Genomic DNA, 25989 nt, shown 5'->3' with positions numbered 1-25989 from the left:
TGCTGATGAGCAGTCTGGTTGGCCTAACTGATACCCTCTTGTCATTTTTTTCCTCTCTGGTATCTTTCAACATATTGTTCTTATTCTTAGTGTTTGGAAATTTTTGGAGGATGAGGCTTTACATTTTTTAAAAAATCACTGTCCTTGGCTCTTAATAGGTCATTTTAATCTGAAGATCTGTGTCTTTCTGAAGCTTTGGGGGAATGCTCTACTATTTCCTTGATAATTTCTTCCCCGTTGCCCCTGCCATTTTCTCTGGTTTTACTTTCTATTGGTCAGATGTTGGGTTTTTTTTTTTTCATTTTTCCAGCTTTATTGATATATAATCAACATATAACGACGTGTAAGTTTAAGGTATGGGATGCGTGATTTGTTACACTTCCACCATTGCAAAATGATCCCGACCATGGTGTTGGTTAATACCTCCATCACATCACATAGTTACTATTTCCGTTTTGTGGTGATAAGATTTCAGATCTACTCCTTTGGTAACTTTCAAGTATATCATGTAGTGTTATGAACTATAATCACTATGCTACACATTAGATCCTCAGAACTTATTCATCTTATAACTGCAAGTTTGTTCCTTCTGAACAACACCTCTCCCCAACACCCCCCACCAGCATCTGGTAACCACTGTTCATTTCTAGGAGTTCAGGTTTTTGTTTTTAGATTCTACATACAAGTGATACCATACAGTATTCGTCTTTCTCTGACTTATTTTACTGAGCATAGTGTCCTCATGGTCCAGCCATGTTGTCACAAATGACTGGATTTCTTTCTTACTCATGGCTGAATAATACTCCACTGTGTGTGTGTATGTGTGTGTGTGTGTGTGTGACACCTTCTTGATCCATTCATCCACTGACAGACATTAGGTTGTTCCTATGTCTTGGCTACTGTGAATAATGCTGCAATAAGCACGGGGGTGCAGGTGTCTCTACAAGAGCCTGTTTTCATTTCCTTTGGAGAAATACCCAGAAGAGGAATTTTTGAACCGTATGATATTTATATTTTTGATTTTTTGAGGCACCTCCATATTATTTTTTAGAGTGGCTCTATTAGAGTTTTTGGATTGGTCCTCTACTTCTCTTTTTTTTTCCTCTACTATTTCCATTTCTCCTTTTGCTCTATGTTCTATTAATCATCCTCATCAAATTTTTCCCCAGGCCCTTCTACTGAAATTTTGGACAGCCTGTCGTTAATCTCTAAAAGCTTTTTCCTTTTATATTATCTGGTTTTTTAATATTATCTGATTTAATATTTTAAAATGGATATAATGAGCTCTTGGATCTCTCTGAGCATACTAATGAGAGCTGTTTTGTGTTTGAAGTTTTTTGGATTATCTTTGCTTCCTCTACAGTCAGTTTTTCTGTTTATTTTGGCCATCTTTTCTTTTATGCTGCTAGTCCCTCCCCACCCCCCACCCTTCCTCAACTTTTGGTGATTTCTATCTGTTCATATATAAGAATAAAGGATTAGGTAGATGGTGTGAGTTTTCCTTGATGTTGCTTATAATGGTTTCCCTAATTTACTCTGTTTAATAATGTCAACATATACTAATAGTTTACACAACTCACTTCTTATTGATGGCCATTAGGTTATTTCCATATTTTTTCTACACCATGTATTAATAAATAGTCTCATAAATATATATCCATATGGCCTGATACTGTTATTTCTATGGAATAAATTCCCAAAAGTAGATTGCTAGTTGAAAGTAATGCACATTATAAAACAACTTTTTACTATGGAAAATTTTGAACATATGGAAAACTAGAGAGAAGAGCATACTTATTCTCTTAATTTGATAGAGAGGGGGCAAAAACTTGCAGACATAGTAAAGGCCAGTCTTGATGCATTCATACCCCTACCCACTTGTACCTTCTTGGATTATGTTGAAGCAAATGCCAGACACCAAATCATCCAAACTAATACATGTTCAAATTTTAACAGATACTGCCAGGTATCTTCCCCCAAATCTTAGTAATTCCCTTTCAACTCCAAGGAGTTCCTATTTTTTCCACATGCAGCCATGGATTGACTTATTTCTCCTTCCCTTCCTACCTTCCTTCCTTCCTTCTTTCTTTTTTCAGAGGAAGAGAGCAGGCAGGAAACAGTAAACATTCCTCCCTTCCCAAGTTTTGAACCAACAGGGATGTATACAGAAGCCACACAAATGGAGATTTAAAAATACCATCTGAAAAGCTGGATTGGATGATCTGCCTTTATATTTTTAGCCCAATTGTCTAATGCTTTACCTCTGCATTAGATATACGGACCCCTCCTAGTCACTAGAACATTGGCAAACCACAGGTGTCCTTCACAGGTGTCAAGCCTACCCAGGAAGCCAACCATAAGACTAGGAGCACAAAGGAATGAATGTTCACTGCAGGCAGGCAGAGCTGGAAAAGAGGACCAAGAAGATGGTACCAATCCAACATACTCAGATTCCTTTCCCAAATTCATGCAATAGTTCTTCTGGAGAGGAGGGAATGAAGGGTAAGGAGAGCTCCACAGGTGTTGCTCCACAATGAATCATGACACAGGTGAGCTCTCCCAACAGATGTTTTATTTTATTTTTTTTTAAAGATTTTATTTATTCATGAGAGAGAGAGAGAGAGAGAGTGAGAGAGAGGCAGAGACATAGGCAGAGGGAGAAGCAGGCTCCACGCAGGGAGCCCAACGCGTGACTCGATCCCGGAGCCTCCAGGATCACACCCTGGGCTGAAGGCAGTGCTAAACCGCTGAGCCACCCGGGCTGCCCCACAGATGTTTTAATAATATAATAATATATCCCATTTTCACCAATCTCAGGTGATGCTTTGAGTTACCCTGACAACTAATGAGGCGGCCTCTTTTTCATAAGCTTATTAGCCACTACATTTTCTTTTCGGTGAACTTCCCATTTTTCTACCAAATCTTGTTCTTATTCAGAGGAGGTTTTTAAAATATTAATGTTTTGACTGTCACACTGTTGCAAATATTTTCTCCTAGTGTATCACTTGTCTTTTGATTGGATTTATAGTTTCTCTTTCCATAAAGAAACTTCAAAATTTTATTTAGTAATACCACCTAGCAAAGAGGAGGACTGCCTTGTCATGATGAAATACAACAGAAGAATCTTGGGCATTCTAGGTTTATTGAAAATACTGTGAAAGCCCATTGAGAAGGGATGAAGCCTATTATTATTATTATTATTATTATTGCAGTAAAAGGCTATGCTATAATAGTTTTTGCCTTTTTGCCTTGGTTGACAAGGGTAATTTCATTAAAATCTACTAGTAGTTCCCCAGCTATGCGTATGTCATCTGGCCACTTACATGAGCAAAAAATTGAAAAATCAATTTAAATACTTTGGGAAGTGAATGAGGTCACTTCAAAATGATTTTAATCTACTGCACTAATTGCACCTGAAGTGCCTGCACACATTTCTCCGAATTTAAAATTCTAATTAGGGATTGACATCTTTAAAATATCTTGGTGATACACCCTGGAGGAGGTGGGAAATCTGTGCTGACTTTGCCTTCCTCATCAGGAGGTGAAAGGATTTGCTCATATCCCAATTCCTGGAATTTAAGGATAAGAAAGGTGCTTAGAGCTTTCCTGATCCAACCTCCCCCAATTGTTGAAGAGAGCAGACAAACTGAAATAGCTCTTCCACTGCTCTCTGGAGATCACCACTAACTTCCTGTCCCACCTGCTTGTCTGGGTCAGGGCTCTGTGTTCTTCATCTCCAGAGTCCTTACATAAAATTCGGCAGTCACTTGGTATATTTCATCAAATCCTCCTTTTTTTTAAAAAAGATTTTATGGGGACGCCTGCATGGCTCAGCAGTTAACTATGTGCCTTCGGCTCAGAGCATGATCCTGGAGTCCCAGTATTGAGTCCCACATTGGGTTCCCTGCAGGGAGCCTGCTTCTTCCTCTGCTTATGTCTGTGCCCCTCTCTCTCTCTCTCTGTATCTTTCACGAATAAAATTAAAGATATTATGTATTTATTCATGAGAGAAAGGCAGAGACATAGGCAGAGGGAGAGGTAGGCTCCCTATGGGGAGCCCGATGCGGGACTCAATCCTAGGATCTCGGGATCACGCCCTGAGCCAAAGGCAGACACTCAACCACTGAGCCACCCAGGCGCCCTGACACTCCACCTCTTTGACCTCTCCCCATGGATAATCTGACAGGCATCTCGAAAGTATGTCTAAAAACAGGTTTCTGATTTCTCCTTTTAGACCTGTTCCTTCCAGTCTTCCTGACTGCCTTTCTTTAAGCTTCTCAGGCAAAACTTTGGTGTCATCCTTGAATACCTTCTCTCTTATCTGATATCAAACTTGTCGGCAACCTTTGTTCTCTCTACCTTCAAAACAGATCAGCAACCAACCAGTGCTTCTTACTCCCGTCACTCCAACTAGCTTCTTTAACTTAGTAATATGCATTGAAATTTCCTCCATAGCTTTTCATGGCTTGATAGCTCTTAATTTCTTTTTTTAGCACTCAATCATATCCCATGGTCTGGATGTACCAGTTCATTTATTTATTCACCTACTGAAGGATGTCTTGGTTGCTTCCAAGTTTTGGCAATTCTGAATAAAGCTGCTGTAAACATCCATGCTCATGTTTTTGTGTGGACCTAATCTCTTAACTCCTTTTGGTAAATACAAAAAACACCAAAATTGCTGGATCATATGTATGGGAAGAATAGGTTTAGTTTTGTCAAGAAATTGCTAAGCTGCCTTCCAAGAAAATTTACATAATTTTAATTATGCTTAGTGCTTCCTTTCATTCTCAAAAATGTCTAGGTTTGGGTGATAAATTGAACGGTCACTCTACTTATAACAGATAATCTCTCCTGAATTACAGAAAAAAACCATTTCACTCCAGCATTTCTGTAGTTGCATTTCTTTGAACCAAACCAAAAGCAATCACGGATAGCAATTAATCTTCTGAGGACTACCCGGGAGGAGAGAGAGAGAGGGCAAGCAGAGTGGCTCTCATTTTCCTTGCAGGGAAAATAAGCACAGCGAGGGGAAGAAGCATCTGCGGGCCCCAGGCAGAGCAGGAGTGCAACCGGAATCTCTGCAAACTCCATTAAATGCGCCACCCTCTCTACACCAAGCTCTTCTTTTATTGTCCAATTAGTTAGGGTTCCTTAGTTTCTAAGAATGGCACTTGGGGGATTTAAAATGGAAGTGTGTCAGTCCTGAGAGGGGCAGTGGCCCGTAATTGGAGGGAGGTCCCTGACAGTTTTCCCAGCCTGGTTTGGGGGTGTCACTGGGATTTCCCTCGCTGGCCTGTCCTCCACAGCTTGCACCGTGCTCGGGGTTCTGATTTCTGTGTTGGCTCCCCACTCATAGGCAGAGCATATGGAGGTCTGGTAACCCTGAGAAAGTGGAGAATTATGGATCTGAGGAAGTACTTGATGTTGTACCCTGGTGCCTATCCAGGCTGCTCCACTGACTCGGCCAATGGGCTTCCAGAAGTAGCACTGTGCTAACACACACAGGCTCCCATCCAAAGTACCCAGATGGCATTTCCTATGTTCCGGGGGTTCTCCTATGCACTTCATTATTACTTAATTCTCATACTGACTCTATTAAATAGTTGTTATTCATCTTCATTTTATTATTTTTTAAAGATTTTATTTATTTACTTATGAGAGGCACAGAGAGAGAGAGAGGCAGAAACAGGCAGAGGGAGAAGCAGGCTCCTTATAGGGAGCCCAATGTGGACTCAATCCCAAGACCCTGGGGTCACAACCTGACCAAAGGCAGACACTCAACCACTGAGCCACCCAGGCATCCCTCATCTTCATTTTAATTTGCAGAGTCTGTGTTATTTCAGGATCTGGTCTTCATGAGCATTGCTTCAATGCGCCAGCAAGGTCTGACTTTCCCTTATTTAACCTAATGGGTTAATTGAATCTCTGTATTATTTCTTCCATTTGAGGGAGTATTTTACAAACAGTAAAAAAAGCCCATTAGTTTGGAGCCAAATAATTTGACATAAATTGCAGGCCTCTCAAACTCAATTTCCTTCTCTACAAAACAGGGGTAGATACAGTATTGGTATTTGTTGCAACAATAATACCAAAAGATGTTTACAAAGTGTAGAATCCTTGTATTTAGAAACTGCCATAGTGATACTAGCTTCTACTACTATTATTTTATTGTTACTGTTATTTTAAGGCTGAAATGGAACTTTCCCTTTGCGGTATCTATGAAAAGAATTTGTAAAATGGTACAAACAGTAGTGTTAGTATTTAAAGAACCTTTAAGGGTTCTTTTAAAATGCTGTAAAAGCATTTGCTCACATGTCAACAGTCACCATGCAAATTACAAGTCATGCTTAAATATTCCTTATGGCACATTTACAAAGGATCTTTTCTTATCAACCCTTTGTTGGCCAAGTTCCTGTTACTATACAGAATGAAAAGTAATACAGAGTCAGTTAATTTAAATATTTTCTGTCCTTAGAAAAGGCTTTTTACCAGTTTATTATATTTATGTATATAACATACTTCCATGTGGTTAGGTTAAGGTAAATTTGTCTATGACAAATTTTATAAAAGAGGAGACTAATAAAATTAAATTCATGTGGAGAGTTTCCTGTTGAACATCCTGGCCAACACTCCCAGCTCCTGGCCAACCTTCCCAGCCTCCACTATAATTAGTAACCCTCAGGGCACCTTTTATAATGTACATGTGTAGGGAGTTCTCTATAATTTTGCATTTATGAAGATGATTTTTCCATGTCTCGAATCTTACCATTTTAACCCAGATGTGAAATTATTTTCAATGCTTAGAGAAAAAGAATTTGAAAACAGGATATTTAAATCAATTAATGTACCAATAAATGATCTCCACTATAGGGGCTTTTAAATGTCACAGAAGAGCCAGGTCAAAGTCATCACCTCTTCAAGGAAAAGAAAGGTATTTCAAAACTACCTCTGCTCTGGCTGGTGGGAGCCTATTCTTCTTTATTCCTCTTTAGTTAGTGACATTTCTCAAGTATTATGATCTTTGAAATTACACAAGAGCAGTTTACTCCTCAAAATTTACAATTTGGATCAAGAACTCTTCAGTTCTTCAGCTGGAGGAAGCGAGGGTGGCATTTGGATTTGGGGCTCTCATTTGTACTTTATGGCCTTGATTCCATTCATTATCATAAAAATCAGCATTTTTGCCTTTCAGGTTAACCCAGGAGACTTAGAAAATCCAAACTGTCTCTGACAGAGAGTTCACTACTGCAGCAGAGTGAGTTCTTACTCAGGGGTCATTCTCCTTGAGTGCTCTGAAATCACTACTAAAGACAGGTTGTGGGTTGCCTTTCCTGCCAACAATTCTGTTTCTCTAGGAATTGTTCCCACCCAGGGACTCTGGCAAAGGGATGGCCCAAGCTGCCATGGTTGAATGACAGGAGACCAGGAGAGCTGGAGTGAGTCAGAGGACCCAGAGAAGGATGCTCCCCAGTGGCTTCCAAGGTCACAGATCCATTCCCAGGGCCTGGTTGTCCTCATTCTGAGAGGTCTCTCTCTCTCTCTCTCTTTCTCTCTCTCTGGACATGACCAACTCCTCCCTAATCAGAATGAGCTTGGGTGGGTTGCTCATTCCTGGGGGTGGGGGGTGGGGGGGTGGGGGGGTGGGGGGGAGGTTTGAAGCCTTGTGAAGGATAATCTTATATAGTTTTTCCATGTTCAAAACACATCATAGGCAAAGAAAAAAACATTTGTACTTTTTTTCATATTATAAATCAGTGGTTCTTTTAAAATATGACATTAAGAAATAAACTGTAAGGAGCAAGAAAGAGCAAATGGCTTCAAATCAAAAACCATAAATCAGGACTTCGGATCTGTAAGGGGCTGCAAATGAAAGCAATCCAGTGTCCACCCACATGCTTTATAGCGTTATTCTGATAATAAAATGAGATAATGTATGTGGTAAAGCTTTTGTGATTTAAAAGTTTTGGACATGCATTTATAATTACTTTTTTAAAAAACTACTTATTTTTCAATTCATTTGGTCGTTAAATTTATTATTTAAAAAAGTTATTTTTCACTGCTCATTTCCCACTGCTAGAAGACATTTTGGAATCTTGTGATAGTCTTTAGGTTAAGAACCAATTATTAGAGCACAGAAACCAGTTGAGAAGCTAAATTCAGCTGCTTAGGAGCAGAGGACCCTTCTTCCTCCCCTCTCCAACTCCATCATTGGCATGTTTTTCTCTTGAATAAAAGAAATCCCCAAGTGGGCCGTCCAGGGCAAGTATAAGGATTCTATAATATCTACATTATTGGGGACTTGGCTCTTTCTACCCTCTCAAGCTGCCATCTTTATGCCTTGATTCTCATCCTCATACTTTCAAGATGGCAGTCAAGAGTACCTGCCACCATGTCTATAGTTTGGACAGGCATATGGGGCAAGGCAAGAAGGGGTATATATCAGCCGAGTCAGCTCCTTTTCGAGAGTTTTTCTGAAATTCCTATCCAGTAATTTCCATTTATAGCTCCCTCACTTAAAATGCCTAACAATGACCACCTCTAGCTGTAAGGAAGGCTCAGAACCATAGACTTTGTTGCTATTGCTTGGTTTTTGTGGTGGTTGTTTCTAAGCTAGACATCTTAGCAATATCCTGAGAGAAACAAAGCTCCACAGCCTTGGTCAGGGTCACGATTGCAGGGCTGGAGTGAGATCCAAGTTTTCTTCATCCCTGGTTAAGTGATTTACTCATAGGCTGCCCCGTGGTTTGGTTTCAAATGCAATCACTATGTGAGGTTCCTACCAACCCAAGAGCTGGGATTAGTCATGTGGTTGGCAGAATAATGGCCCCCAAACGTGTCCATGCCCTCCTAATCCCTGGAACTTGTACAGATGCTCCCTTGCATGAAGAGACGTTGCAGATGTGATCAAAGGGGTGGAACTGGAGATGGGAAGATTATCTTGGGTTATTTAGGTGGGCTCAGCCTAATCACATGAGGTCTTAAAAGCAGACCATCTTTCCTAGTTGTGTCACAGAGATGAGATTGAAGAAGGATGAGAGATTTGGAGCATGAGAAGGACTTGACTCTCCTCCCTGTTGCTGACCTAAAAGCTGGTGATGGGGGGTGGACATGAGCCAAGGAATGCAAGTGGCCTCTAAAAGCCAGAATGGCCAGCATGGAAAGTGGGACCTCAGTCCAACAACCCTGATAACTGAATTCTGCTACAACCTGAATAAGCAAAGAAATGGATCCTCCTCTAGGCTGCTAGAAGGGAGCAGAGCCCTGTAGACACCTCGGTTCCAGCTCCGTGGGACCTGCATCTGCTTCTGACTTACTGAATTGTAAGGTGATACATTCTATTGTTTTAAGTCACTAAATTTGTGATAATGTTATGGCAGCAAGAGAAAACTAATGCAAGTGGATGGATAGAGGCTGCGAACTCTTTTATACTATTTTTCATATTTTATAGTGAGCTCAAAAATGACACGTCTCCTTCCCTGCACAGGACAATGTCTGACACATGAGCAGGTGGAAACTATCACAAGGTGAAAGGTGGTTAGGATGCCTGAGATCCCAGGCATTGGAAAAGCCATGTTTTATCAATAATATGGACATAAGATGCAATCTTCCCTTTGCATAACCTCTGAAGTTCATGGGTGGGATCAGGGCTGGGGCTTGGGGGGTTAAATTAAATGAATGCAGCTGTTGGTGTGTGACGGGGGAGGACTGTTGGGGCTGTGGCACGAACTGGACCATGCAAGTCATGTGCAGAGATCTTCAAATGCAACTGGAGTCACAACACACAGCACCAGCCCAGTGATACCTGCCTAACAGGGCCACATTCCACCCCTGCGTGACCACAAGTTTCTGCTAAAGGCCACCAGAGAGAGAAGGAAGCAATGAGAACATGAGGGAAGAAAGGGATAAAATGAGTAAGTCCATGGAATGAGGTAAGAAATAGGGAGAAGGAAGGTATGAGGTAAGAAATCAAACCCCGAGGAGAAAGCACAAGGTCATGTGCTGTTGGAGGCCGCCAAGTGCCACCAGCCTTTGGCCGTCAGTGCCTTCAGGGCCACATAGAACATCCCGCTGGGCATTGGTGCCTCCCCTCCTCCCCTGAAAGCCATTTGGTTCTTCTCTTTGAGGCAAACAAGGTCATTTGCCTTCAGATCTCATCCAGAGTAGAAGTAGCTGACATCTCTTTTTTTACAGCAGCTGCTGAAGCAGCAAGACAGCTGAAGGCCCGGAATGCCCAGGGCGTTGGTAAGCAGACCTCTCACAAGCAGAGCACAGACGGAGACAGGGCTTGTCTTCACAGTGGGCAAGGTGAAAGAGCAGACAGGGAAATCACAGGGACAAAACTCAGATGTCTACAGAAGCCAGCCAGATGGAGGGGAAAGCAAACCCTAACAGTTCCGGGGGCACCAGGGTGGCTCAGCGGTTGAGCATCTGCCTTCAGCTCAGGTCGTGATCCCAGGGTCCTGGGATGGAGTCCCACATCAGGCTCCCCACAGGGAGCCTGCTTCTCCCTCTGCCTATGTCTCTGCCTCTCTCTGTCTCTCATGAATAAATAAATAAAATCTTAAAAATAATAATTATATATTAAAAATAATAATTATATATTAAAAAACCCCTAAGAGTTCTGGAGCAGAGTGAGGACCCACACCCAGGGGTGGCTTTAAACCTCATCTTTAAAGCAACGCGCAGGGGCAGCCCGTTGGCCCAGCAGTTTAGCGCCACCTTCAGCCTGGAGTGTGGTCCTGGAGACTCGGGATCGAGTCCCACGTCGGGCTCCCTGCATGGAGCCTGCTTCTCCCTCTGCCTGTGTCTCTGCCTCTGTGTGTGTGTGTGTGTCTGTCTGTCTGTCTGTCATGAATAAATAAATAAAATCTTTAAAAAAAAATAAAGCAATGCGCAGATAAGATTAGTGGGAGCAGGCTGCTGGTCACCCTGCTAGGCAGCGGGGTTCGGGGAGGCCCATGTCTTTCCTGTCATTGTCCAAACACTCAGTGCGGTGCCTGGGACACGGTAGGTGCTTACAATTGTGTTGGCTTAGTTAAGGAAACAATACTGTCAAGGGTAATTGGAACCCAAAGTGGGTCTGCACCTTTTGCCCTCCTGAATCCTGCAATTCCCTCACCTAAGGGTGTCTAAACCCCGCACGATTTCACTTTCTGCCACCTTGGTCCAGTGAGTCATCAACCTCACACCCTGTCAGCGGTCACGACGTCGTCTACAAATCTGAATTCCTGAGTTCTTTTTACAACTTTTCATAAACCTGTTCAGTGCTCTGGGGCCTCACTGGCCTGTAAGTGACCTCTCGTGGTAAAAGAGGGTAACTGCACAGCTAAGTCCCTTTTAAATCCAAACCAAGTCCATTCACATCAAGTCAGCCCATAGTTATAAAGTGAGTGGAAGGAGAGAAAGTCAGGGTAGAGGATTTTTGAAATAAGGCTCTAAGTTTAAAAAAACAAAACAAAAAAAGAATACCTGGAAGTAGTCCAGATGTCAACATGGAAAGGAGACTTAGATTAAGATGTAAAGGATATAATTTTCTATAACTTTCTATATAATTTTTTAAATAACTTGATTCCCAGGATTGCTGCAAAAATTGGAACTGAGTTTTTCCATCACATATTAGGCTTTAGATTCTAAATATCTGGCATCAGATCAGGAATCTGCTATGCGTAAGATGAACTTAAGGCATATCATTTATAAGTCTCTGAGACTCAGTCTCCACATCCAAAAAAATGGGAATAATAATAGTTATACCTGCTGCACTGATTTGGTTGTTATTAAGTTCCAATTAGGTGAGGCATGTACAGTGTTTTCTCTATGGACCTTGGGATCTTCGGTTTATGATATACTCTCATCATTAATCTTCAAATGGTCTGCTTTTATTTATTTAGCCACTTATTTTTAAATGTCATAAGCTGTACCTGTAACCATAAAGTGTCACACAGATGTTAATTTCTCAGGGATTAAGGAATAAAAATAAACTCTGTGACCAATGATGGAGCTTTGTCCACCAGCCATCCGTCGATAATATTAAATGGTTCAGATTGATTTCTTCTTCCTTTCCTTTTGAGCACTCTCTGAAATTCTCTTTCTTTTCATGTTTCTCGATTCAACTTGGGATATTCATTTGTTTTATCTTATTTTTATCTTTCTATAGCTGGCTTATTCCCACATTGTTTTATAAACGGCCTTCAATTAATTTATGACTGTAGGTTCTTATTGGGAATTCACGTGCATGGTGGTCAGTCAGATAACCTTTAAGTCATTTGTTGTGCAAATTATGTACTGAGGTCCTGTTATATGTGTGTCATTGTGCTAAACACTAGGAATATAAAGTGAATAAAACAGACAAGATACTTGCCCTTGTGGATTTTATATTGGGGAGTAATTAAATGTATGCTGTGAGCTCTGAGACAGTTGTAAGGGGAAAAAACAAGAGCGAAGATACAGAGAGGATGGGAGAGTGAGTATGCAGTTAGTTACCTAAAGGAAAAACATTCCAGAGTGAGTAGCATATTCAAAGGTCCTGAGGCAGGAGCAAGGAGGTGCATTTTACTGCCCTTCACCGTGTATAAATAATTTATTGGCCATCTCACAGATCTGTAAATATACTCCATCACAATGTATACATATACACTCAGAAATATACAATATAGATATTACATATACATCTATAAATATATATGTGAATATCTTAAAACTTTATTAAGAGTAATGTTAAATCCTTAGCTATGAGAAAAACTAGCATCGATGCATAACATGCAGATAATGTTCATTAAACGTGCTTTTGTGAAAAGAAAAATATTTGAAAAAATAATTCAAAAGACATCTTAGGGATCTGTAACAGCTATTAGGCCTTGGTGACAGATTTCAGGAGGTGAGGTCACAGCTCCTCATAATGCAGCTACATGCTGTGGCTCTCAGCAGATTGTGGGGCTTTTAAACTTAACATTAATATTTTTTTCCCTGAAACTGTTAAACTATTTTGCTCCATAAGGGTCTAGGTGAGCTTTTTCATCCCTGGAACAAATATCTTAATACTCTGTATTATGAGGTTTTGAAGTCAGGAAGAAACCTTTTGAAAGGTTCCATGAAATCTTTATTAGCACGAAACCTGTGTACCATGAAATGGAAAATCATTTTTTCCTTTTAATCTTCACTGTTCAGACAGATGCTGGCATGCTCTTTTTCTACTCCCCTTCATCCTGCAAACTTTCCATGTCTACTCTGTGTGAGGCGCAGTGTTTGTGGTTAATGCAGAGAGAGATGGACAAGCACATGGCAGGGTGGACATGACTTGTGCTGAGAAGCTGAAATGGAGTCGTTCATGGAGTTTTTAAGAAATCACATCATTCATTGCAGGTAGGAAGCTGGGGGGTGGGGGTTCCTGTGGGAAACCAGGGAAACATGTCTAGAAAGATTAACAAAAAAAATCACAAAAGGCTTTGAATGCTATAGTAGAAAAGGGTGTTTACAATTTTTTCATCCATCGTGAAGGTTTTGAAGGAAAAAAGTGAAGGAGTAGAATCAATATTTGCCTTCCAGTTGATCTTCATAAACTAGGTGTTTGTTATATTGAGGCTATGCCTACATAGGTTCCCCCACTTGCTTGATTATTGTGTTTTTCTCTTCAAGTCTTAGAAGAAAGCACACCACAGAGCAAGTGAAGAGTAATCAACTAATGGTTCATTCTTTATGCAGAAAATGAAGATGTCCTGCATGAAAATCAATTTACATTGAGTTGAAACACACACTCACACTTAACTGAGTAATTTATCCTCCTGATGCTCCCGCAGAGGAGTTTAACAAACCCAAGATGGGAGATGAATTTACAACATAACATTTATTTTTTGCTGGACTGAAATATTGATGCATCCATCTAAAGAGGCAGTTAAAATCAACGTAGTTTCTTATATTATTCTGTGTCTGAGCTGAAACTTTCCTTTAAAAAGTTGGGAGCTACTCTGACAAGTTTTATTTAGTTTAAAAATCAGAGTTCAATGGTAAATTCATTTTTATAAAAATAAAACTTATAAAAATGTAAATCTCTAGAAAAATTGATAAATCTTAAGTTAACTCTTTATGCTCTTACCTTCCTCACTTTCCCCAAACACAACAGTGCCCTATCTTGGACAGTTTTTTTAAGAATGGAGGTATAACTCACCTACTATACACACACAAATCTCAAGGGTAGAGCTTGATGAATGTGTGTATGTGTGTGTATACATACCTTGTATCTATAGGATAGAAGACACTCCTATTATCCTAGAAAATTCCTTTTTGCCCCTTCCCAGTCAATATTCCCAGAGATAACTGCTATTCTGACTTCTATCATCATAGGCTAGATTTGCCTCTTCTTGAACTTCTCCAAAATGAAATTCTTATAGAATACACTCTTATGTATCTGGTTTCTTTGGCTCCACATAATGTTCTTGAAATTTAACTATGTTGTTGCATCTTTCAATAGCTCAGAAATTTTTTAATAACTCAAAAATGTTTTTTAAAAGATTTTATTTTTTCATGATAGACATAAAGAGGCAGAGGGAGAAGCAAGCTCCCTGCAGGGAGCCCAATGTGGGACTTGATTCCAGGCCCCTGGGATCACAACCTGAGTCAAAGGCAGATGCTCAACCACTGAGCCACTCAGGTGCCCTTAATAACTCAAAATTTTTTATTGTCGAGTAGTATTCCATCATATGTCTATACTGCAGTTTATTCATCTTTTCCTCACTGATGGAAATTTGGGTAGTTACCAGTGTGGACACTGTTTTTTGACAGACCTTGATGGGGTTGAAGACTGGGTCAGAGAGGCACAAGAAATGAACTGAGAATTCCAAGTTATAAGTGCAGTTTTTTAAAAAATTTTTCTGGATACTTTACATTACAAGTTCCCGGCAGAAATAGAATCTATCTTTCTCACACCCTATAAAGTGTCTGAATCAGAATTATTAAGTATCTAGTTAAATATATTTGGTTCAGCCCGGTGCTAATGAATATAAAAGTGTGGACTGAATCTTCTATGAGCTTGCTGGTTTTTCTGGCAATAATTTCTGGCATTCCCAAGTCTCAGAAAAGTGCTTGCCAGTGGGGCATGAAGTCAGTGGAAAGAGTCTGTGTGCATCACCTGGAAAAACCTCTCATCCTGAGCAGAAATGTAACCCAAAGTGTACTGTGGTCAATTTGGGTCAATCATACAGTCATCTGAAAAGCAACTTATTTAAATATCTACTTAGACAAGGTTAATAAGATGCTAAGGAAGTACTAATTAAGACATGTTGATCCTTATTTTTCTTTTAAAGATTTTATTTATTTACTTGACAGAGAGACAATGAGTGCACAAGCAGGGGGAGTTACAGAGGGAGAAAGCTCCCAGTCAGTGGGGAGCCCGATGCGGAGCTCGATCCCAGGACTCTGGGATTGTGACCTGAGCCAAAGGCAGTTGCTCAACTGACTGAGCCACCCAGGTGCCCCACATGTTGATTCTTATATATTACCTATGTTATCTTCAATTTTTACAACTCTACCAAATGAGTGTCATTATTCCTACATTCTGAGTGAAGAAACAAATTCAGAGGCATTAAGTAAATTAAGATCCTGTGGTTAGTATCCAGCAGAGCCAGAACTTGAGCCCACAGTGTCACATTACAAAGCCCACCCATTCTCTTTACACTAAGACATTTTTATAAAATTAGTGGGCACCATAAATTTCATACTTATTGAAGTTAGATATGGATACAACTGGCTCACTTGCAATCTACCCATGGTTCTAATGAGGAGGAATTTAAGCCTCTAATATCTTTGTGCCGAAAGAATTGGCCCCTGGGATGCCTGGCTGACTCAGTTGGTAGACCATGCAACTCTTGATCTTGGAGTTGTGAGTTTGAGCCCCATGTTAGTTGTAGATATTACTTAAAATAAATAAAATGTTAAAAAAAATAGGCTCCCAAGCTTCTACCAGTTGTAAGCTTCCCAAGCTTCCCAGCACTTGTAAGGGGCTTAAATATTATATGTCAAAGACTTCTATCTGATGTGCTTATAAGAACAGCTATCATCACTGCTTCAGTGCCACACCAGTCAAAACATCTCATCATTTCTAATTTTCTTCTACCTTGAAAATAAAATTATTTTGATTGTGAGATTCTGGTACTGCCTCTCAAATAAGGTGCACCCTTTAAAAATAGCAAAGAATGGCAGATATTTTTAGGTTAAAAAACACACAAGGAGATATCTCATATTCCAAAGATACGTCTTCCTGTGAGAGCTTTCTCTGTTCATTTTGATTCAGGAGTAAGGCCACCTACAGAAAGATCGACTCTCTTCACAACACAGTTCCTTAAGAGCCGCCACAGACACAAACAGAAGATAGTAAGCCGAGAGTGCTGAGAATAATGGCTGTTTTACGTGTGCCCTGTGAAGACGACTTCCCCATAATGTTAAGCGTGCAAAACAAAGTGAGATGAGGCATGGCAGACAAGAACATTTCACCATCAGAAGTTCATTTTGCTTGGAGACAATCCAGGACTGTTCTTCCAAACAGTTGTGGATAATTTAACCACAGCAACAAGTTTTGATGTTTGCACAATCATTTTCCAATGTATGGGAGGAAAGGCGCTATACTATAGGATATTTCATTTGAATTTTAAACACTCCTTAGGTTATATTAAGTGGGATAAAGGGAGTGGATAACCACCCTGGTGATGAGCAGGTGCTGGATATCATACACCCTTCATTCTCCCTTAGACGCTGTTTGACTATGTGAAGTGTAGAGGCTGGGGCTGCCCCAAATGTCATTTGACCTTTTCATAAGTGTCTCTTCTGAATTCTAGAAAATCTTCAAAAATATACATTTGATAATGAAAGTATTATATCATACAGTAATTTGTTTATTTGGCAGCATTTTAAAAATGGATCATCTCAGAGGACACGACAGTGCAGAGAGACAGGAATCTTTATACACTGGCCTATTTGGGAGTATAGTTAGCTCAACAATTTAGTAAACATCTTGGGCATATATATAGAAATTTATCAATTCAACACGGTAATGTTAAAGTCTTTGATGCCTTTTTTATAAGAGAAATGTTTAGAAATAGCTTAAGTAACTTACTCTAGTCGAATTTCAAAGATGAGAAATGAGGCTTCATGGTTGTTTTGACATTCCTATAATTACTAGTGAGTTGAACAGTTTTTTAAATGCCTACTGGCCATCTGGATTTTTTCTTTAGTGAATTGTTCATGTCCTCTGCTCACTTATCTATTGTGGCCTTAGTGTGATTCATACAAATTATATAAACTATTTAATGAGGCTACTGTCCATTTAACTATCCAATCTGATTATTCAGGTGTCTGTTTGTTTTAATCTAATCCTAAATGAGGAGCCCAAAATAAGGAAGCAGTTAAGTAGAAAAGCATAAAAAAAAAACAAAAACAAAAACAAAAACAAAAAACAAACAAAAAAACCAAAACCAAACAAAAAACAAAAACACAAAACCAAACAAAAAACAAAAACAAAAAAACCCCAAACAAAAAACAAAAAACCCAAACCAAATCATGTTCATATTTATAGCTCAACATGAATTGCTACTTGAGCCTAAATCAGAAAAGCAATTAGATAATTCTCCAAATAGAAACTCACATGCAGTGAATGAAGTCTTTCATAGGAATCTTTATTTTTTATTTTATTTTTTTTTCATAGGAGTCTTTAAAGCAGTGGACAAAGATATAATTCAGAGAAATCTGTCTCTATCACATTGACATGTCCTCCCACTTTATATTGAGAGGCAAATATTGAATCAGTTTAAGTATATCTGGATCTGCACAAAACCAGGTTTTCTTTGTTCAGTAATAACAAACCAATGCATTTTACATCTTTATTGAGTCCACACACTAAAGACTGAAATCTTTGGGGTCGATACGGGAAACCAGAGACATGCTGGATGTGAACACCAAGATGGGAAGCTTGTAGGCACAACTATGCTGGGCAGCCTGTCACATCTGATGCAAATGCAGCCAATGACAACTTCCACTGTGGCAAGAATTCTGATACCCAGGGTGAGCGTGTAACCAGGCACAGTTGCGGTTTATTACTCTTTGCAAAGGGACCAAGAGCTAGTACTTACTTTCTTTTTTCCTCCCCCACTCTTTCTTTTTTTAAAAAAATATTTATTTATTCAAAAGGGGCACAGAGAGAGAGGCAGAGACATAGGCAGAGGGAGAAGCAGGCTCCCTGTGGGGAGCGTGATGCAGGACTTGATCTCAGGACCCGGGGTTCATGCCCTGAGCTGAAGGCAGACACTCAATCACTGAGTCACCCAGGTGCCCCAAAAGCTAGCACTTTCAAAAAAAAAAAAAATACAAATCCGAGCAATATTTATTCCTTAGAGGTAGGGAAAATGCCCATCCTCAATAACTACTTTAGTTTTTCAATTACACTGTAAAATTAACTGTAATGTGTTCTTTTATCAACCAAAAACACCCATGAGATACAGAATTTAGTGATCAATTCCTTCACTTAAAAAAAAGTGAAAGATTTTAGGAGATAGACTGATACCCAGTGTGGGAAGGCAGAGCAGAGAAGGAAATTAGCAAACATTCAGCTACAATGTTCTCAAGGGCAGGGATTCATGGTAATAAATGGAATCATTTCAAGCTTGAAGGAGGTCTCCGGTGGGACACTGCACAGATAGTTTCAGGGATCACTGCATTTCATCAGCCTAAAAGTGGAGCTGTCTGTAGAATTTCCAGGTCAACAAAAGATATAGGAGAGCTACTAAAATCTAACAAAATGAGAGGCTGCCAAGATCATTTATAAAGGATTAAAAATGTTCTAGATTAACAAATTAGGAAGACACACACCAAATCTAGTATATTATCACCATGATGCTGAAAAAATGTTATTTGCAAACCATGGAAACAGAAGGTGAGACAATTAGATGTCTAAGTGAAGTCCTACAGTGTGGCTGGTAAATCCTGTGTTTGCCAAATTGACAAAGAGAATCAATGTCCATGTATTCTCAGGTTCACATTGTTCTTCCCACCATGAAAATAGGTGCCTATTGAATGTGTTCAACACATAAAGCCTTAACTGTATCCAGGAAGAAAGTTATTTGACCAATTCTTCAACATCTTCAAGAGAAAGATTCCATACAACCTCTCCTAGGGATGAAATTCAGGGGACCAGAGAGTGGCAACCAATGAGTAACACCCAATTCATTACAGAATCCTTAAACCTAATTTAAGACAGTGGCCCTTCCTCTCCACACACCCCCTCCCCCCTTCTGATGTCCTGTCACCTCATATCAGAAGTGTTTATAACTCCAAAGACAACTGATGGGATTGGGGGGGAGAGGTCCTATCCACTGGCCACACCTTTCTCTTCTTTGAATACAGCTGAGTTGTCTCAAGATCAGAGAGCAAGGAAGAAGACAGAAAGGCAGAAGCAGATGTTGGATGGGCTTAGATAATTTCACAGAAGTGCAGTCACTTAGAAATTTCAAATCGGAGGCTATCCACTGCAGAGTATTTTTGTTTTATTATTGGCTTTGCCTTTAGAAGGCATATTCTCTGCTGCTTGCTGCAAGCCTAGATGCTCCCAGTTGTCCTAGACCTTGTCTGATTTACTCTTTACAGATACTTCTTTTGTGGCTTGATGCATGTTTAACTTTGTAAACGATGTATGTTGTGCCTGGAATGTATATTGCCAAACGGCTGCGGCAGGGGTCTTTCTATGTTCAAAGGATCAAGTTCATTAATAATGCTGTTCAACTTTTCCACATCTTTAGTCATTATTTGCCCGTTTAAGGTAAATTCTGAGGAATGTGTGTTTAAAACCCCCATTATAAGTAGGAATTTGTTTTCTCCTTGTCATTCTATCAAATTTTGCTTTATTTACTTGGAGGGTTCAGGCTCAGGATTTTTATATCTTTTGGATGAATTACTGCAAAAAAATGTGCCTTAGAGTCTGTTTTGCATGATATTTATGTACTTATATCAGCTCTTATTTTAAAAAAATATCTTTCTGGTTTATCATTTTCTCTCTTTGGCATTATGTCATTTGGTTTGGGAGTCAGTCATACAAATACTATGTTAGAATCTGTCTTCTAATATGTTAAAAGTTATATCTGTTAAGAAGTTACATTTATATTATAATTGTTAATATACTTAGACCTATTGCTTCCATTATTTGTTCTTTGCTTCTGTTTTTCTCCTTTTCCCTCTTACCATTAGAGTGAATTTTAATTCTTATTAAAGCTCTTAATTCTTATTTTACAATCAATCAATATGACAGATATTCTGTTGCTACTGTTTTTGTGACTACCTTAAATTTTAAACATTGAGTCAAAGTTCATCAACATTTCTATCCTCCTGCAGAAAGACAGAAGGATCTTAGCATACTTTCACTCCAATTACCATCTATCATATACACTGGTTGTTACCTAGTGTTTTAATTCCATCTTGGGTTTAACCCTCACATCCCAAAGACCTTATTATTGTTCTTAATCAATGTTTGTTTAAATGAAACCTCTTATTTACCACTTTCTTTTGTCACTGTTCATTATTACAACCCACTCTGATCCTCCGGGTTCTATCTTATTCTTACAAGAAATAAATCTTTAGCAATTCTTTAGCGAGCATTTATAAAAGCAACCTTAAAAAATATTTATTATGCCTTCTCACTTAAAAAAATATGTTTCTTTTTGGAGGGGTGGAGTCAAAATACATAAAGTGAGGTATGTGATGTGCATGCATGCAAAGGTCTTAAAGGCTCAATGAATTTTTGCATCTACACTCAAGCTCACACTCCCCAGATCAAGATTTGGGATATTTTCATCATACCAGAGGCCTCTCTTGGCCCCTTCTTTGTCAGTACTCACTCCTGTTATGCAGACATTTCTCTCCTGATTAAATTAGCCTATTTCTTGAATTTCATATAAATGGAATCATAGAGTAGGTACTCTTTTGTGTCTGGCTTCTTTCACTCAACATAATATTTGTGAGATTATCGTTTTTACCACTGGTTTTCCCTGTCATTGTGGATTCCATGTCATTATCCCTATTAAATGATGGTTTACAGGTATAGAATTCCAGACTGGTACTTATTTTCCCAGCTTTTTGAAGATGTCAATTCACTGTCTTTAAGTCTTTAGTGTTGCTGAAAAAGAAGTTGGTGCCAGCTGAATTGTCTTTCCTTTGATGGCAGTTTGTCCTCTTTCTCAGTTACTTATTTTTTCCCCCTTCTGGTTATGTTTAAAATGTTCCTTTCATCTTTGGTGTTCTAAAATGTCCATGTGTTATGTCAAGAGTGTTTTTGGCAATGCTGAAAGAATGAAAAGAAGTCACAGCGCTTCATCAAGGTGACAGCTTATAACTCTTCAGGTATAGGTAATCTCTCCAGACTTCTGCATTGCTGGGGTAGATCCACACCCCACACCAGGATGTGGAATGAACTTGGCAGATGGGATTTTTCAAGTCCCCTCTTGAAAAAAGGTTAACCTTTGAGGAGCTCAGCCTTGTATGGGGTTTAAGTTTTAGCTTCCTGCATGCACCGGGTCAGTCACATCTGCTGTCCTTGCGTACATGGGAGTTAACACAAGGGTCTATTTCCAGACCCCGATCCCAGGACCCTAACAGCAACTTTCTCATCTGGCTCCTAGGAGCTCCTGCTTCCTTTCTTGCACCTGCTGACTCTTTATCTTTTCTTTTCTTTTCTTTTCTTTTCTTTTCTTTTCTTTTCTTTTCTTTTTTCTTTTCTTTCTTCTGATCTCAATTGTTAGGACATGTTTAAAAAGTGTGCTTTAACCAACTTTTCTACTTATTTGTAGCTAAAGGAGATGATATGAACTCTGCCCCCCATGTTGCCAGAATCAGAAACTCATTCACTCTTTTGTCAGTTATCCGGCTGGCCCTTGGGGGCTTGTGAATGGCTAAGAGCAAGGGCCCTGAGCAAAGCCGACCTACTTTTGAATCACTGCTATAACTACTGATGAGCTGTTTGGTACTAGGTAGGTTATTAATCTCAGTCTCAGTTTCCTTAACTCTAAAAAGAAGATGATAAAAATTCTTACCACAGAGGGTCATAGGGAGGACAAGATATACCAATGAATGCAAAGCACTGGGCATAACACTGTAGTAAGGATTCATCAATAACTATTAATATAAGAAACATTGCAGAATGATATTATTAAATTTATTAATATGCCTAGGAATCAAGTTTATTTATTTATTTTTAAAAGATTTTATTTATTCATGAGAGACACAGAGAAAGGCAGAGACATAGGCAGAGGGAGAAGGCTTCCTGTGGGGAGCTCCATGCAGGACTTGATCCCAGGACCCAGGATCATGACCTGAGCTGAAGGCAGACACTCAACCACTGAGCCACCCAGGTGCCCTAGGAAATCAAGTTTATATACAAGTTCATGCAACACAGAAACATAAAGGTATCTTTCATGAAAAAGAAGTAAACTGAATAATAACTGTGATACTATAAACTCTGTATATGTGGAATATATCATGTTGCTCTTTATAAATAGTGCTCTACAAAAATCCTATGTTCTCTTATTTTATGCATTCTGAGCAGAACTTTCCAAAGTATAGAGAAAATCTGTGCAAGTCAGAAAGAGAACATTAAGACAGAGAACACTGGCACTTTGCTTCCCCCAGAATATAAATCAATGCACTTGCTTTCTTCATTAAGGAAGCTGTTATGATCAACAGATGAGCTGAATTGTGTGTTTAGTGATGTGGTTGGTTTATACTGTAGTGTGAACTCCTTTAATTCACTGCAGATCGGTTATAAAGAGTTCATTGATGGGTCTAAGGATCACTCTTTGAATAGCATGGCTCTGGGGAACATCTTAGCATGACTATAAAAGTGATGTTACTGTTATACAGGAAGGAAAAGTACCCTTTCCTCAGAAAAGGATGCTTGGGACTTGGGTAAGCAGAAACCTCAGGTGGAGAACTAATTATGCTACATAATCAAGGAGAGTTCACTACTAGTCTATAATGAATGAATCTACATATGTTATGGAGTCCAGAGTCAGCTGGAGTCTTGACTAAAGCTGGTTTTGGGATCTAGTTGGATCTACCAGTCCTACAACTTATGATTTATGGGTCCAGGGGATCTTTTAAGGTGATTATGATTAGCACGATATCCATTTCTATTATGTCCCCTCTAAGATTTTTTTTTTGGTAGGTGATAATTATCTCAATTAGTGTTTTGATTATTTTTTTTAAAACCAGCATTTGGACTGGCTTGTACTTCCAAAGTAGATCGAATAATATTTCCATGTACGTTAAGAAGGAATTGGATTGCTACTGTAAGGTCAAATCAAACATTAAATGCAATTCAGAGGCAATTTTTATCAAGTCTTGTACTGGGAGAGAAAGAAAATTAAACTTTATAGTGTAAATATTACCGACACTTTCAAAATATCCCAGATTTTGTTGATTCTATTTTGAATTTCTGCTGTTAGTCAAAACTTTTAAAGATCGAGTTAAGGACTACAAAAACTAAACCAAGCCAACCCAAAAAAAAAAACAAACAAAACATTGGGAGTCTTTAGTCCATTGCAAGGAGGATACACTAGATTTGTCTAAATAGAAAATTTAATTCTGGGCTTAAAACTATAATGATTTTTTAAAACATTGAGTTACAAATAATGAAGTTAAAAGCAGTCTGATAAAACAGTATTGGTAGACTTGATCATCACACAAAACAATTACTGTAAAATTCATTATCAATGTCAATTCCCAAAGGTGTGGTTTACAAAACTTTCACGGCTATTTTGGAAATAACAGTCTTCTAAGTCTTGCACAGAATTTAAAGTCACCTCATTGTCCTTAAAAGCCTCCAGTGAATCTTTGCTCTAAGCATCTGCAGGTTCCATAGTCTGAGCCAGTCTGCTTACTAACAACACTTTCCACACATACACAAGTCTCAAGTCTATCTTATTCTATACACATAAAGTCACCCGAATTTGGCAAGATAATTAAAATCTGAATTACGTTCTCTGTATTTGTGGTTACATGGCAGGCTTAAATTTATCCAACTTGTCATTTTTTCAGTTAAAAATGATTTGTTTTCCCCATCCACTCAAAATGGACTTTGAAATTAAAAAGATTTTACTATTAAATTTCTCCTCTACTATCACCAGCAAAGGAGATACTGTCAAAATGCCTCTTCTAAAATGATTACAAGTGAAAAGCTGTTTCAGCATTAAAAGAATTTTCATCAAGATCCAATTTAAGGTCTATATTCTATTTTCTGAAATAAAAAACATTCCTGGGGCACCTGGATGGCTCAGTGGTTGAGCATCTGCCTTTGGCTCAGGGAGTGATCCTGGGGACCTGGGATCGAGTCCTCCATAGGGCTCCCCATAGGGTGACTGCTTCTTCCTCTGCCTATGTCTCTGCCCCTCTCTGTATGTGTCTCACGAATAAATAAATAAAATCTTCTAAAAATTCTTAAATTCAAAAGTAGAAAAGGCTATCTGAGTTATGAGTCATGTGATTACAAAATGAGGCACCCAAACAACTCACCTTATCAACTCATATCAACAGAGAATATATTGGCTCATATCATTCCAAGTTTACTGATTATTTGTTTTTTTATTTAAAAAAAATATTAGACTTGTCTGTCCATACAATCCATCAAGATGCAGATCACTCTGCAGAAACCAAATCCCTCTAAATGAACCAACTGGGCTTCTGTGGTTCCTGAAGCTCCTATGGACAGCTTTCTCCAAGGTGTTTTGAGAGAAAAGGAAGTCTTGAGTTTTGCCAAAGACGATTCTTTCTATAGCACCCATTGACTTTTGTTAATGTGAAAGTCACTGGGATCAAATGTCAAAAAATACAAACTACCCACTTGGAAAACAAACAGTGTAGCCTCTCCTCAATACCAATTCCCAATAAGGTGTGTATGGTAGCGTTCATGTGGCAGCAAGTTGACAGTTTTCTGGTGGCGGCGTTCTATTCTCAGTAACATTAGCCTCATAAAGTGCACAGAAAATGCACCTCCCTAAACTGAATTCCAAGCATTCGACACTCCTTCTAAGCATTCTTTCCTGACTTCTGTACTTCTAATCACTACCTCTTGGTTTCAGGAGCACAGGTCTGCAAACGAACGATAGAACTCAAACCCGAATGCAGTTAATCTGAAGAGTAGTGGAAGCACAGGGGCAATTGCATCTCTGTGGCAACCCTTTGAAACCCAGTGACAGCGGTAATGGCTTTAATACCTAATGACAGTCTCCTTTCAAGAGCTTTATGAATATTAATACCCTGATCAAAGAGCAATATTTAAAAACAAGGAGTGTGTCTTCAGTTTTGACCGCAATGTCTCCAAGGTGTAAAAGGCTCATAATTTTTACAGTTTACAGGTGTGCATTTCAATGAGGTGGGCTTGACACTGCTACTGCTGCTGGGATAGGAGGTCATGAAATGTTATAATTTTTATGCTCTTTTCCAACTGACAACGGTAAAACTAGTGATTTCAATCTGCCAGTTTTTAGATGAATACAAGCAGGTAACTACCATGTGCTCAGAACAGGGCTAGCATTTTGGTAAGTAAAGAAGCAGGCAACACCATTCCTGTCTTTAAGAAGCTTACACTCCAACTGGGAAAATATAACTAATATAATCAGCCAACTAGAAATCAATATAAAAGACTTTATTTCTACCCTGTGTCAAGGACTCTGCTAGTCCCAAGAATATAAAATAATCAAGATCCTTAACTTAGTCCCTGTCTGGAAGGGGCAAAGAAACATTCAAGTACAATAAAGTAATAGTAGCAAAACAACAATAATAACAGTAAGATTCCATGAGGACTTAATATAGGGTAGTGTGCCTGGCATTGCACGCACTGTCATGTGAGTTTATACAGACCTCTGCAGGATTAGGAAGGGCCAGTGAAGTCAATTCTTTTTTTTTTAATTTTTAAATATTTAATTAATTTATTAATTAGAAACATACAGAGAGAGGCAGAGACATAGG

The 25989-nt window shown here is 39.1% G+C and overlaps 1 protein-coding gene and 1 long non-coding RNA gene across 13 annotated transcripts in view; one reads left to right on the top strand and one right to left on the bottom strand.

Annotated features, from left to right (window-relative positions):
* The window catches only part of APBA1 (amyloid beta precursor protein binding family A member 1), a 196890-nt gene that overhangs the window by 83975 nt on the left and 86926 nt on the right, over positions 1-25989 (bottom strand). The gene's annotated exons all lie outside the window — the stretch shown is intronic.
* LOC140640014 (uncharacterized) overlaps positions 1-25989 on the top strand; it is a 29006-nt gene that overhangs the window by 341 nt on the left and 2676 nt on the right. For 2 of the 6 annotated variants that reach the window (XR_012036670.1, XR_012036675.1), the window contains exons 2-6: positions 2330-2549; positions 13165-13359; positions 16283-18045; positions 21816-21995; positions 25101-25219. This is a non-coding gene — a long non-coding RNA (uncharacterized lncRNA). Of the gene's footprint in view, positions 1-2329; positions 2550-13164; positions 13360-16282; positions 18046-21815; positions 21996-25100; positions 25377-25989 lie in introns of all 6 variants that reach the window. The other 4 variants (XR_012036674.1, XR_012036671.1, XR_012036677.1 and 1 more) reach the window with 4 other exon arrangements.

Source organism: Canis lupus, chromosome 1 (assembly GCF_048164855.1).
Source record: "Canis lupus baileyi chromosome 1, mCanLup2.hap1, whole genome shotgun sequence".
NCBI classification, from domain to species: Eukaryota; Metazoa; Chordata; class Mammalia; order Carnivora; family Canidae; genus Canis; species Canis lupus.
This window is presented reverse-complemented; position numbering and strand designations above follow the sequence as displayed.